This window comes from Phyllobates terribilis, unplaced genomic scaffold (genome assembly GCF_046119375.1).
Source record: "Phyllobates terribilis strain yellow unplaced genomic scaffold, ASM4611937v1 Scaffold_2__4_contigs__length_985480577, whole genome shotgun sequence".
NCBI classification, from domain to species: Eukaryota; Metazoa; Chordata; class Amphibia; order Anura; family Dendrobatidae; genus Phyllobates; species Phyllobates terribilis.
The window spans coordinates 932284170-932299068 of NW_027362762.1; the positions used below are offsets into that span (position 1 = coordinate 932284170).

The following is a 14899-nucleotide window of genomic DNA, read 5'->3' on the forward strand; positions in this document are numbered from 1 at the left end:
CAAAGCTGAGTTGATCAGGGGCATTGCTGAGCTTGCTTTGTCACAGTATCCAAGGCAGAGCTGACTAGCGGTATAGCAGAGATGCCCAGTGATATTGCAGAGCTGGGTTTGTCGCAGAGTTCAAGGCAGATCTGACCAGCAGTATAGTGCTAAGTTTGTAACAGAGTTCAAAATAGAACTGGCACATAAATAATGCAGGGTGTCCAAGTGATATAACAGAGCTGGGTCTATTATGAAGTTCAAGGGATAGCTGGCACGGTGATAAGGCATGGGATCCCAGTGACATAACAGAGATGGGTTTGTCACCAAGTACAAGACTAAGCTGATCAGGGGCATTGCTGAGCTTGGTTTGTCACAGTATCCAAGACAGAGCTGACTAGCGGGATAGAAGAGTTGGCCCAAGATATAGTAGAGCTTGGTTTGCCAAAGAATTCAAGACAGATCTGACAAGCAGTATAACAGAGTTGCCCAGTGATGTAGCAGAGTTGGGTTTGCCACAAAATTCAAGGCATTTCTGACCAGCAGTATAGCAGAGTTGCCCAGTGATATAACAGAGCTGGTTTTGACACAGAGTTCAAGACAGATCTGACCAGCAGTATAGCAGAGTTGCCCAGTGATATAACAGAGCTGGTTTTGACACAGAGTTCAAGACAGATCTGACCAGCAGTATAGCAGAGTTGCTCAGTGATATAACAGAGCTGGTTTTGACACAGAGTTGAAGACAGATCTGACCAGCAGTATAGCAGAGTTGCTCACTGATATAACAGAGCTGGTTTTGACACAGAGTTCAAGACAGATCTGACCAGCAGTATAGCAGAGTTGCTCAGTGATATAACAGAGCTGGTTTTGACACAGAGTTCAAGACAGATCTGACCAGCAGTATAGCAGAGTTGCTCAGTGATATAACAGAGCTGGTTTTGACACAGAGTTGAAGACAGATCTGACCAGCAGTATAGCAGAGTTGCTCACTGATATAGCAGTGCTAAGTTTGTAACTGAGTTCAAAATGGAACTAGCACATAAATAATGCAGGGTGACCACGTCTATTATGAAGTTCAAGGGATAGCTGGCACAGTGATAAGGCATGGGAGCCCAGAGACATAACAAAGATGGGTTTGTCACCGAGTACAAGACTGAGCTGATCAGGGGCATCGCTGAGCTTGGTTTGTCACAGTATTTAAGGCAGACCTGACTAGCAGGATAGTAGAGTTGGTTCGAGATATGGCCCGAGATATACCGGATCCGGGTTTTCCAAGGCAGAGGCAGAGCTGATCAGCCTTATAGCAGATTTGCCCAACGATATAGCAGAGCTGGTTTTGTCACAGATGTCAAGGCAGAGCTGACGAGCAGTATAGCAGAGCTGACGAGCAGTATAGCAGAGTTGACCAGCGGTAAGGCACCGTTGACAAGTGATGTAGCAGAGGTGTGTCTGTCATAGAGTTCAAGGAAGAACTTACCAGCAATGTAGCAGAGTTGCCGAGACATATAGCAAAGCTGGATTTGCTACAGCGTTCAAGGCAGAGCTGACCAGTGGTATAGAAGAGTTAGTAGCAGAGCTGGGTTTGTTAGAAGGTTGCCGCCTGAGCCAGGTGATACGGCCCGAAATAAAGAAGTCACTTAAGTGCAACAGATTTCCATGGAAACCCGACTCACAGATCCCTAATTTACCAGGTCTCCAAAATTTTAACAAATCGGGCAAATTTGGTTATGACCCAGTCAAAAATAGGTGTGGTTTACATAAACCTTACTCAAACGTGGACACATCTGTCGTTCATCTATTCTACTAACCGAGATTAGTTTATGAAAGGGAATGAGGCCGTCCCAACGTACGTCAGCGGGCAACAACTTCCCCACGATGGGCAATGATGGAGAATTACGGAACCCACTGACTATAATAGGGTCTGTTAGGGTTTCACCATTTGGATGGAAAAAAATAATGATAATGGCAGATGTAAACCTAAGTCGCAAAAAAATGGTCAATGTTATGCACTATCCCCTAATAATGCAGTGCGCTTTCTCTTACTATCTTGTTTCAAAGGTCTCTGATTATGAAAATAAAATTTGCAAAAATAAATTCAACTTTAACTGAATGAAAACAAAAAAAAAAGATAACATGATTCAGATCATCAGAAAAACGAGATGGAAACCAAAACACGCAGAGGCCGGCGGCGGCGGCGCGCCCGGGGCGTTCACGAGCGGCTGCAGCTAATCACGTGATTTCCCCCTCTGCTTCTCCTACTTCTCCACTGTTATTGGTCGGATCAGGTGGCAATCAAATGACTTCAGCCAATCAGAAGACAAGTTATGATCGCTGCTCTCTGGAGGGGAGGGGCGAAGGAGCGGCGCAGTCCGCTGCTTTTCAGCCTGGACAGAGATGAGGAAGATCCCGAGAAGGTGACGAGGCGGCGAGATGTGTGTGAGTCCCCGCGCCCTGTGACGTGTGCTCCGCACGGCATGCTGGGACTTGTAGTTCCAGCAAGTAGTTGTGGTGTATCTGTGCACTGTATGGCGGCATTATTTCCTCCTGTGTGTTATTGGGCGCTGTATGGTGTCACCATTGTATGTTATCATTGTCCTGGCACTGGGGTTCCTCTATATTCTGTAGTGGCACTCTGTCACTTCCCCATGGTATTATTTTGACACCTTAATGTCTCCATTGTATGGTGGAGTTATCCTGGCATAGTATGACGCTGTTATCACCTATTATATGGCGGTATTATTTTGGTTAGTGTGGCGCTGTTATTACCTATTGTATGGCGGTAATATTATGGCACTGTTATCACCTATTGTATGGCGGCATTATATTGGGTACTATGGCACTGTTATTACCTATTGTATGGCGGTAATATTATGGCACTGTTATTACCTATTGTAGGATGGTATTATTTTGGTGTGGCACTGTTATTACCTATTGTATGGCGGTATTATATTGGTTACTATGGCCCTGTTATTACCTATTGTATGGCAGGATTATTTTTGTTAGTATGGCACTGTTATCACCTATTATATGACGATATTATATTGGTTAGTATAGCGCTGTTATCACCTATTATATGGCGGTATTATTTTGGTTAGTTTAGCGCTGTTATCACCTATTGTATGGCGGTATTATATTGGGTACTATGGCACTGTTATTACCTATTGTATGGCGGTATTATTTTGGTTAGTATAGCGCTGTTATCACCAGGGCTGTGGAGTCGGTAAGCCAAACCTCCGACTCCTAAATTTCCATGACTCTAACTCCACGCCTCCCTCATACATGGCTCATGTGATGGTGATAAATTTACTGCAGCACAGATTCATCTCAGCTAAAAAGTATAAGATGTACCGTATAGTACTAAATGGTATAATGAAAAAACAAAAAATAGGAAATGTGTTGCCCAGAAAAAATGGGACAATCCTATATAGGTACAGTCAAAGAGTCCTATGAGATACCCCCTCACAGGTAAGCTGGTAGAGTCTTATAGGTAGTAATAGTGATAGAATCCACCAACAGACCATACCCTTTCTAGCACAATTCCCACCCGGCAGTAAACCATATCAATTACAGAAACCATATCAATTACAGCCACACTATTAATAGGCTTACATACCGATACATGGCCATAGGGAATAGTACAGGCTAACTTAGTACATGTAAGATCAGCCAAACATATATATATGCAAAAAGACAGTCAAATTACGTCTGTGGTTAACTAAACCATGTAACCACATAAAAATTATACCACCATATACTCGTGGTGTCAAAAATACATCATTCGATCATAGAGGAAACCTATTCAACTTATCTGATCCTCCATTGATGATGGTATGAGAAGACATATGTAGGCGGGCTCCCGACGCTTTTCCCTTTTGTCATCAGGGGAGTAAATATGCCCAGATTTATGCCCCCATTTGCTTGAATATGTTGGACGGCTGATTTATTTCCAGAAATGATCATGGTGCTTCTTATACACATGCTGCACGCTAGACCCGGCGGTGCACTTCCGGGTATGACGCAATATCCTGTACGCGGTCACAAATGAGTGACAACATCCGGTCACATGGAGAGCACCATTCCCGCGCATGCGCACATGGTATTCAATAGGATTCCTCTTTCATACCACATGCTGGCAGGGGGCGTGTTGGTAAATACACGCTCATCATGGTGACGCTCCGGATGCAGAGCTCATTACGATATATCCGCATCACAGAGTGATCCAGTGAACTCAAAGCACAAAATCGATGAGATCACTCCGGATCACATACCACAGAGTAAAGTGCAGTACCTGGTCACAGTATTAAGATAGATACATATATATACACAGGATCACTGAGGTCAAGAGATACAATAGATAGAACAAAAAACCTGAGGAATATAGAAAATAATCATGTAGGGGCCCCCCGAGCTCGCATGGACACGACCAGAGGATATGTAAGAACAAGGTGGGAAAAAGTATGAGGAGGACCTATCGTAGCCCTAGATTAAAGCTAATATAGTAGCTGGCCCTACCCAACGCGGAGGTTGGCACCCTATGGGGAACGAGATTGGCGCCCCCACTCGTCGGCGGCTGGCCCTACTTTTCCTAGTCCCTGTAAGGCCCTCTGATTACAAAAAAAGAGATGAAGGATAGTTGTTCATTGAGACCATGTGGTTGCAATGTCTTAAGGCAAAAAATCCATTTACATTCTTTTTGTAAGATCCTTTGGTCCCAATTTCCCCCTCTATCAGAAGGTTTTATCCTGTCCATTCCCATAAACTGGATGTATCTGACATCTCCACCATGCATAGTATTGATGTGGTTAGATGCCGGAGTGTCACCTTTGTTAACAATGTCACGAACATGTTCTCTAATTCTCTTTCTAAACTCACGTTTTGTCTTGCCCACATATTCCATGCCACAGCGACATGTGGCCTTGTATATTACTCCGGTGGTGCGACAATTGATGAAATGTCTTATGGTGTATTCCTTCCCAGTCACATTTCCAAAAAAGGTCCTGCCCTTCGTCACGGACTCACAAGCACAACAGTTTCCACACCTATAGCAACCCTTGGTTTGATTGCCCAGCCATAATGGATCAGGGGTCTCCTTGAAAAAACTATGTACCAGCCTATCCTTGAGTGACCTACCTTTACAAAAAGTGATTTGAGGAAAAGGACCCACTGCCTCTCTGACGTCTGCATCCATAAGCAAAATAGGCCAGTGACGTTTGAGAATCTCTCTGACCTCATTGGCCCCACTGGAGAAAGTGGTGATAAATCTAGAGATATCCACCTCTCCTTTAACAGTCTTAGGGGTCAATAGAGTCTTACGATCTTTTACCAATGAGTTATTGTAGGCTTCTGAAAGAATGTTTTTGGGATAGCCTCTCTCAACAAAACGTTCACGTAGGTCATTGGCCTGTTTTTTAAACACATTAAGGTCAGAACAATTTCTACGTATCCTCAAATATTGTCCTTTTGAGATTCCTCTTTTTAGTGGGCCAGGATGACCACTCTCCCACCTCAAGAGAGAATTAGTGGCCGTAGGTTTTCTAGAATTGCTTGTGCTCAATTCACCATTTTCTTTTCTCTGAATGCAGACATCGAGAAACGGCAGTCTGTTATAATTGCACTCATACGTAAATCGTAGGCCGATATTATTCGTGTTAAGTTGTGTAACAAAGTCACCAAAGAGAGATTCAGATCCTCTCCAAATGACGAATATGTCATCAATATATCGTAGCCAGATGATGACTCTGTCACTCAAAGGAATGGCAGGTTCACAGAAAACCTTTGTTTCCTCCCACCAGCCCAGGAACAAATTAGCATACGAGGGGGCACAAGGGCTCCCCATCGCAGTGCCCCTGAGCTGGTGGAAGTACTTTTTATCAAAAAGAAAGAAGTTTCTGGTAAGACAAAATTCAAGGGAACATAGAACAAAGGTGTTGTGTCTACTAAATTGACGACCTCTAGCACCTAGGTAATGGTCCACCGCTTTAAGACCCATCGCATGTGGAATGGATGTATATAATGCTTCTACATCGATGCTACATAAAATCATGTCAGATTCAAGGCAGACCCCATCCAGTTTACTCAATAGGTCTGTGGTATCGCGAACATGCGAGCTCAGGGACCCCACAAATGGTTTAAGTATACGATCAAGATAAATACCCAAATTTTGTGTGAGACAATTAGTACCCGCCACTATAGGTCTACCCTTCAGGGGATTGCAACCCTTATGTATTTTGGGCAGACAATAGAAAGTAGCCATAGTCTGATACTGTGGACAAAGAAAATCCCTTTCTTTATTAGCCAAAAGTCGAGTGGCAACTCCCTCATCAACGAAAAGCTTCAGCTCCCTTAAAAGACCTGTTGTGGGATTAGTGGCAACAACTTCATAACTCGTACGATCTTTAAGTATACGATAGTTAAGTAGTTCCCACCTTTATCAGAGTGTTTGATAGTAATCTTAGTGTCATTTTCAAGACCACAGAGACTCTGCATTTCAAGTTTCGTGAGATTATTCCTGGAAGTAGGTTTTGTAGAGGGTAGATCCATGATATCTTTCGTAACAAGATCAAGAAAGACATCTATAGATCCAGGGTCACTAGATTGCGGAGGCATACTTCTACTTTTGTTTTTGAGGGTTGTGAAGGGACCATTCCCATCAAGATTACAGTTGCTATCTCCCAGATGGTTAATGGAATCTAACATCTTGAAGTAAATCCTCTGCAATGCCCAATTCAGAACAGGTTCTCCTATTCTCCCGATTTAAAATGTTTTTTCCACCTTAACTTCCTGATGAAAAGATTAAGATCCTTAATTAATGGTTTCAAAGTGATTCAAATCAGTGGTCGGGACAAAGGAAAGGCCTTTACTTAAAACACACATTTCTGTGCAGTTAATGGGCCTGGAGGATAGATTGATAACCTGGGATTCGTGCTGTCCAGGAGAGCTACTGTGGGGTTGGTTAATGTGGGAGTTGGGAGGTAAATATTCTCCAAAAGAGGAGGTACTGCTGGAATTTAGACGGTTGCGCAGAGGATAATTGTACTCTAAAAAACCGTCCCTTTGAGGAGATCTCCTACCACCTCCTCTATTGCCTCGATTACCCCCTCTTCCTCTCCCTTTACCCCTAGAATGTCTAGGTCGAACCTCTGAATCAGAGACCTCAGTCTCAGAAGAAGTGTCAGTCTCAGGTCCCCTCTGAGTGCATCCTATGGATATGGAGTATGCTTTGTTATCCCTGAACTCCTGAAGGTCTCTACTATACAGTCTATGTTTTTGTTCTTTCAGATGAAACTGAAATTTCTCTAGACCATTTTGGAGACCTATCTCCTTGTTTTGGAATTCAGGTTCTGCTGAAAAATTTTTTGTAATTTCAATTTGTTCCTTAAGAGATTCATTCAAATTATGTAAATTCACTCTTTCCTCCTCTAACAAAAGCTTCATAAGTCTCAAGGAACTTTCTGTTGCTTCCTTTTCCCACTTGATCAATAAATTTGGATTTTTATAACGATAGCCTGGTGACAGAGCAATGCTAAGATGGCATGGTACAATGCCCGACTTAATATAATTGTCCAGGCTCTGCACCTGCCACCAGGATACAATCTGATCTCTATAAGTCTTAGTAAGGTCCTTAAAGGCTGTGTTGAATGAGGGAGTATACCTCTTTTGGATAAAAGTACAGTCTGAAAAGACCTCCTTGGCCTCAGTGATCCACACTTTAGTATCAATACCTGTTGACAGGAAACCTGCCATACTATAATAAATATATTAGGATAAGCTAATGTGGTACCCAATCAATTGTACAAAAAATAGCAGAGGGATAAAAATTAACCTTTAATAGAAACGTTTAAAACAGACTCAAAGTGCAATTGTGCATCAAAAAGTATAAGATGTACCGTATAGTACTAAATGGTATAATGAAAAACCAAAAAATAGGAAATGTGTTGCCCAGAAAAAATGGGACAATCCTATATAGGTACAGTCAACCGGAGTAATATACAAGGCCACATGTCGCTGTGGCATGGAATATGTGGGCAAGACGAAAGGTGAGTTTAGAAAGAGAATTAGAGAACATGTTCGTGACATTGTTAACAAAGGTGACACTCCGGCATCTAACCACATCAATACTATGCATGGTGGAGATGTCAGATACATCCAGTTTATGGGAATGGACAGGATAAAACCTTCTGATAGAGGGGGAAATTGGGACCAAAGGATCTTACAAAAAGAATGTAAATGGATTTTTTGGCTTAAGGCTATGTGCCCACGATGCAGAAATGAAGCAGAAAATTTCTGCAGCCTTTCTGCATCTCCCTGGCAGCAAAAACGCATGCAGATTGACAAGAGCTTTCCAGGCGATAGCATCACTTGGAAAGTGCTTGACAACTAGGTCACACTGTATAAATCCATGCAACCGGCATGGATTTTTACAGTGTGAACTGTAAAAATTAAAACAAATAAAGCTATACTCACCCCCGATGCCCCGGCGTGGCTGCAGCGCTGCTTCCTGTCTGGTTCCTGGATGCCATCATATCGCGAGACAGAGCGGTGAAGGGCCTGCGGTCACATGACTGTGACGTCACCGCAGGTCCTCAAGCGATGCCAGCATTCAGAGAGAAGCCGTCGGACAGGTGAATATAACTTTGTTATTTTATTCTTTTTTTACAGGTACAATGGTACCCAGGTCTGGATGAGAGTCTTCTCTCCTCCAGAACTGGGTACCATCCGCACATAGAGACGCATAGAAGCCGCTTGTAAAAATGTACAGTCGCGGTTTCTATGCGTCTCAATGCAAGTCAATGGCGGGAGTTCCGCTGCGCTTCCGCAAAATTAAATGACATGCTGCGGATTTTTGTACGCAGCATAAACGCTGCGGAAAAATCCACAGCATGAGCATAGAACATGCGGAATCCCTTTGGGGACCATGGGGGGCGGATTACCTAGCGTTTCACAAGCGTTTCCGCTGCGGAAATTCCGCAGCATAAACGCTTGAAAAACGCTACATGGGCACCCAGCCTTAGACCATTGCAACCACATGGTCTCAATGAGCAACTATCCTTCATCTCTTTTTTTGTAATCAGAGGGCCTTACAGGGACTAGGAAAAGTAGGGCCAGCCGCCAACGAGTGGGGGCGCCAATCTCGTTCCCCATAGGGTGCCAACCTCCGCGTTAGGTAGGGCCAGCTACTATATTAGCTTTAATCTAGGGCTACGATAGGTCCTCCTCATACTTTTTCCCACCTTGTTCTTACATATCCTCTGGTCGTGTCCATGCGAGCTCGGGGGGCCCCCACATGATTATTTTCTATATTCCTCAGGTTGTTTGTTCTATCTATTGTATCTCTTGACCTCAGTGATCCTGTGTATATATATGTATCTATCTTAATACTGTGACCAGGTACTGCACTTTACTCTGTGGTATGTGATCCGGAGTGATCTCATCGATTTTGTGCTTTGAGTTCACTGGATCACTCTGTGATGCGGATATATCGTAATGAGCTCTGCATCCGGAGCGTCACCATGATGAGCGTGTATTTACCAACACGCCCCCTGCCAGCATGTGGTATGAAAGAGGAATCCTATTGAATACCATGTGCGCATGCGCGGGAATGGTGCGCTCCATGTGACCGGATGTTGTCACTCATTTGTGACCGCGCACAGGATATTGCGTCATACCCGGAAGTGCACCGCCGGGTCTAGCGTGCAGCATGTGTATAAGAAGCACCATGATCATTTCTGGAAATAAATCAGCCGTCCAACATATTCAAGCGAATGGGGGCATAAATCTGGGCATATTTACTCCCCTGATGACAAAAGGGAAACGCGTCGGGAGCCCGCCTACATATGTCTTCTCATACCATCATTAATGGAGGATCAGATAAGTTGAATAGGTTTCCTCTATGATCAAATGATGTATTTTTGACACCACGAGTATATGGTGGTATAATTTTTATGTGGTTACATGGTTTAGTTAACCACAGACGTAATTTGACTGTCTTTTTGCATATATATATGTTTGGCTGATCTTACATGTACTAAGTTAGCCTGTACTATTCCCTATGGCCATGTATCGGTATGTAAGCCTATTAATAGTGTGGAAGTAATTGATATGGTTTACTGCCAGGTGGGAATTGTGCTAGAAAGGGTATGGTCTGTTGGTGGATTCTATCACTATTACTACCTATAAGACTCTACCAGCTTACCTGTGAGGGGGTATCTCATAGGACTCTTTGACTGTACCTATATAGGATTGTCCCATTTTTTCTGGGCAACACATTTCCTATTTTTTGGTTTTTAATTATACCATTTAGTACTATACGGTACTAGACCCTTAGATCAGGAATAGGACAGACATTTATAGGACACTAGATGGACACTAGATGGTGGCCCGATTCAAACGCATTGGGTATTCTAGAATATGTATGCGGTACACCGGGCGCAATCAGCAAAGCGGTGTTTAAATTTGGCGCCAATCGTATTAGTGAGGACCGGGGAGCGGTTCTGCCTGTGCGGGTACTTCCGTTGCGAGCAGCCGGAACATGACCGGCTGCTCGCAGCAGAAGTATCCCAATCGGCGGCGCCGCTCCCCGGTCCTCTCTTCACACTTGCCGTCGGGAGATCAGTGGCCCTAGCCGCTGATCTCCTGACGGTAGCCGCATGAAAGGTCAGCGGCGCCGCCGGTTGGGGTGGTTCTGCTGCGAGGAGCCGGGAGATGACCGGCTGCATCGCCGCTGACCTCCGTGCGGCAGATGAGCCGCTAACGGCCGCCATCTTTTTCTGAAATCCCGCGTCGCTGATTGGCCTCGGCCGGACCAATGAGCGATGCGGGATTTCCTGGACAGAAGGACAGACAGACAGAAAGACAGACGGGATAAGACAATTATATATATTAGATTTCATAACTTTCCCAAATTCTTATGAAAAAATATTCCCCACAAACTGCATTGAATTACTGCACCCAATTTATTATATATCTTAGGAGTCGGAGTCAGTCCATTTTATACCGACTCCACCGAAATGGACACCGACTCCTTATCCACAGCCCTGGTTATCACCTATTGCAGGGCTCGACAAACCCAGGCGCCTGGTCGCCAGTGGCGCCTAGAAAATGTTGTCTGGCGCCTAGCCCACACACCCACCCGCCCACTCACTGTCGGGGCCCGGGCCCACACACCCGCCCGCCCACTCACTGTCGGGGTTGGGCCCACACACCCACCCGCCCACTCACTGTCAGGGCCCTGGCCGCTTCCTCGGCACCTGTTCAGGGACGCAGGCGCTGCTTGATTGCCGGCACTTCCCCCAGACATGGCCGCGCGCTGTCCGGCTGTGTCTGCTAGTAATGATACGGCAGGGTCGACGGCACTGCACCTTTAATTGTGCTTGTGTGTCGCTCCTGCCGCGTCATTACTAGCAGACACAGTCGCACAGCGCGCGGCCATGTCTGGGGGAAGTGCCGGCAATCAAACATCGTCGGAGCGGAGGTCCTGCACAGATGGGCGGGAGGGGCCCGGACCCGACCGCAAGTGGGCCCCTCTGATGTTCCAGGGCCATGAAGTCTGTGACACGCCGGGGGCCCTGCACTGCCCCATACCCGAGGAGCTGCTGGACAGGACACTGGACCGGGGACAGGTGAGTGAGGCTTCCCCAATCCCCATATTAAAAATATTAGTAATGGGTCTGTGTGAGTGCATGTATGTGAATGTCAGTGTATATGACTGTCTATATATATTTGTCTGTTTTATCTATGTGTATGTCTGTATGTGTACATATGTCTGCGTACCGTGTGTGCGCGCATATGTCTGCGTACAGTGTGTGCGTGCATATGTCTGCGTACCGTGAGTGCGCACACATATGTCTGCGTACCGTGTGTGCGCGCATATGTCTGCGTACCGTGTGTGCGCACGCATATGTCTGCGTACCGTGTGTGCGTGCGTATGTCTGCGTACCGTGTGTGCGTGCGTATGTCTGCGTACCGTGTGTGCGCGCGCATATGTCTGCGTATGTGAAGGATGAGGGGGCAGGCTGGGCCATGTGTAATAAATAAATAAATAAATAAATATATATATATATATATATATATTTATTTCTCCGCCGTATCTGTGCATCATGAATCGTGTATGTGTTAAAAGGGCCCACTGAGACTCTTTCGCCCGGGGCCCAGAAAAACCTGGAGCCGGCCCTGGGGGGAAGGATCGCTGTGGCCGGGGGGCCACTACCTGTGTAAGTACATACAAAGGCCGTGCTCCCCGGGGAGACGCCGTGTGTGAGGGGGTCTATATGTACAATTTGTCAACAAAAAAAATTCTGGCTCCTAAATTTTTTGGCTGGCTCCTAGATTCTGAACAACTTTGTCGACCCCTGACCTATTGTATTTCGGTATTATTTGGGTTAATATGGCACTATTATTACCTATTGTATGGCGGTATTATTTTGGTTAGTATGGCACTATTATTACCTATTGTATGGCGGTATTATTTTGGTTAATGTGGCACTGTTATTACCTATTGTATGGCGGTATTATTTTGGTTAATGTGGCACTGTTATTACCTATTGTATGGCGGTATTATTTTGGTTAATGTGGCACTGTTATTACCTATTGTATGGCGGTATTATTTTGGTTAATGTGGCACTGTTATTACCTATTGTATGGCGGTATTATATTGGTTAGTATAGCGCTGTTATCACCTATTGTATTTCGGTATTATTTGGGTTAGTATGTCACTATTATTATCTATTGTATGGCGGTATTATTTTGATTACATTTATGATGTAACAGTTTATTTTTTTTAATTTTTATATTTATTGTCTGTCAAACACCCAGGGATGCTCTATAAACACGTATATAATGGTTTACACTACAGTTATACCGTATACCAACAGGCGACATCCGCAGCAGCAGCAAATGGCGAAGGTTTGTGCGGATCTCCCGATGTGCCCTTTTTTTTTTTGCTTTGGAGCCATAAGTAATCTTCCACTAAGTCGGAACAGTGCATTTCACTGAGGATTTATTCTGAATATTGAAGGTAGTCAGCGGGGGAGTTCAGGGTTACTTTCCACTTGGAAAACTTTCACAGTGTTTAAGGTTTTATTCTCACAGTTTTTGCACATGGATTTTTCAGACTGAAAAATTCACATGAAATTAAATAAAAACACTTCAAATAACGAGCAAGGCTTTTTAAAGAATTTGTGGTGTCTTTTTTTTTTTTTAATTCTGCTTCATCTGATTTAGAAGCCAAAGACCAACAGCTTTTTCCTGAAGTGGCTTCAACCTAGGAAAACCTTGGCGGCTCTGCTACTGGAATTAAAGGGGATGTCCGGCCTTGGGGTACAAGTCTGAAGTCACTCTATTTGACTGCAGACTTGTAAATCGTCACATCTTGCTTACTGAGCGGATTCGCAGGCACGTGACAGCAAATATGTGTTTTGCATACATGCGGTCACATTCCGACTAGATGTGCATTGATGTAGGCTGGACACAGTCTAGTTGGAATGTGGCCGGAAGAATACAAATCACATACTTGCAGTCAGATTACCGCTCTTCAAAGTGCAGAGTGTGCGCGCACGATGTAAGGAATCACAAGTCTGCAGTCACATAGAGTGACCCCAGACTTGTACCCCAAAGCCAGACAACCCCTATAAGACGCTGTGTGCACATTCCCTCAAAGAGTATTGGAATTTTTGAGCAGAATCTGCTGTAAAATGCACTTCAGAAAACTTTTCGCCTTTACCTCTGCTGTATTCTGCTGCAGGCTTTCAGTCCTCAAATCTACTGCACCTTTGTCTCATGTGCATTTACCCTCGGCTCCGTTCACATGGAAGACTTTTTACTTGGATTTTGTCACATGTTTCACACCCAAATCTGCATAATATCCTCCTAATGTTATCATTGGTAATTCATATTTTATTGGAGGGGAAGATAAAACTTAGGAGTCCAGTGGGTGGTCCTACTATCACTCCTCCCACTGGACTCCTAGAAAAAAAAAATACAGATTTTTTTTTTGTTCTCCCACAAATTTGTATATGAATCTGCTCATCTGTAATGTTTCATTCAGACATCCATTTTTTACGTACATATTCTATCCGTGAAAAACACATTTTATTCTATCATTATAGTTTATGGTGCTGTTCACGTGGCAGAAAAAACTTTTCTAAATTAATTTTATTTTGTATATGTACCTAAGAAAGATTATTATTTTGAGAGGAGTTATTTTGTATCGGCTTTTGTTGTTCATTTCCTAAACTCATTAATATGGATGACCTTTTTTTGAGAGTTAAGGCACAGAAAGTATCTAAGATGCATCATAAATGTGGTGCAAGTAATGAAAGACAGTTGTTGTTTTTTTTGGGGGGTGGGGGGGTGGTAGTAGGTGGCGGCACTTTTCCTGCTGGGTGTTCAAGGGAATCTATCTGTCAATAGATTTTTGCTTTGTAATCTGAGAGCATCATGATGTAGGGCCATAGACCCTGATAACAGCAATGTATCGTTTATTATGAAATCCTATCGACCGGCCATATGATATATGGTCCGCAATCCCTATAAAACTAACAGAACCAACAAAAAATCCATTTTGGGAAAAAGAGGTTAAATATAAAAGGGAAAAGAAGAACCCCCTTATTAAAAATAGTTGCCTCAATCTTCCTGTAGGTAGTCTCAAAATGACATGAGAGGGATTTATATCATAAAATATAAACTTTATTAGACAATATTTATTTTGTTACACAGTAGCAATAAAAAGGTGTAAAAGGAGCGGGGGAGGGGAGAGGACAGCTATAGAAGGCAGGGTGAGGTGGAAAAGCCCTGCAAAGAGACTAACATCCCTGGAGCAGCTTACAATATATAACAGGTGTAAGTATATGCTGCCAGCTAGGTAATGCAAAAATAGAAATTCTAGCGTAGACCATACCAGATAATATCAAGTCAGGTTATGCAG

The 14899-nt window shown here is 44.0% G+C and overlaps 1 protein-coding gene across 2 annotated transcripts in view; it reads left to right on the plus strand.

Moving 5' to 3' along the window:
* The first annotated feature begins 2291 nt into the window (after positions 1-2291).
* The window catches only part of LOC141237401 (uncharacterized), a 59293-nt gene continuing 46685 nt past the window's right edge, over positions 2292-14899 (plus strand). Inside the window, exon 1 of one of the 2 annotated variants that reach the window (XM_073668337.1) lies at positions 2292-2415. The gene's annotated coding sequence lies outside the window, so the exon portion shown is untranslated. The remainder of the gene's footprint in view (positions 2416-14899) is intronic. The other variant, XM_073668338.1, reaches the window with a different exon arrangement.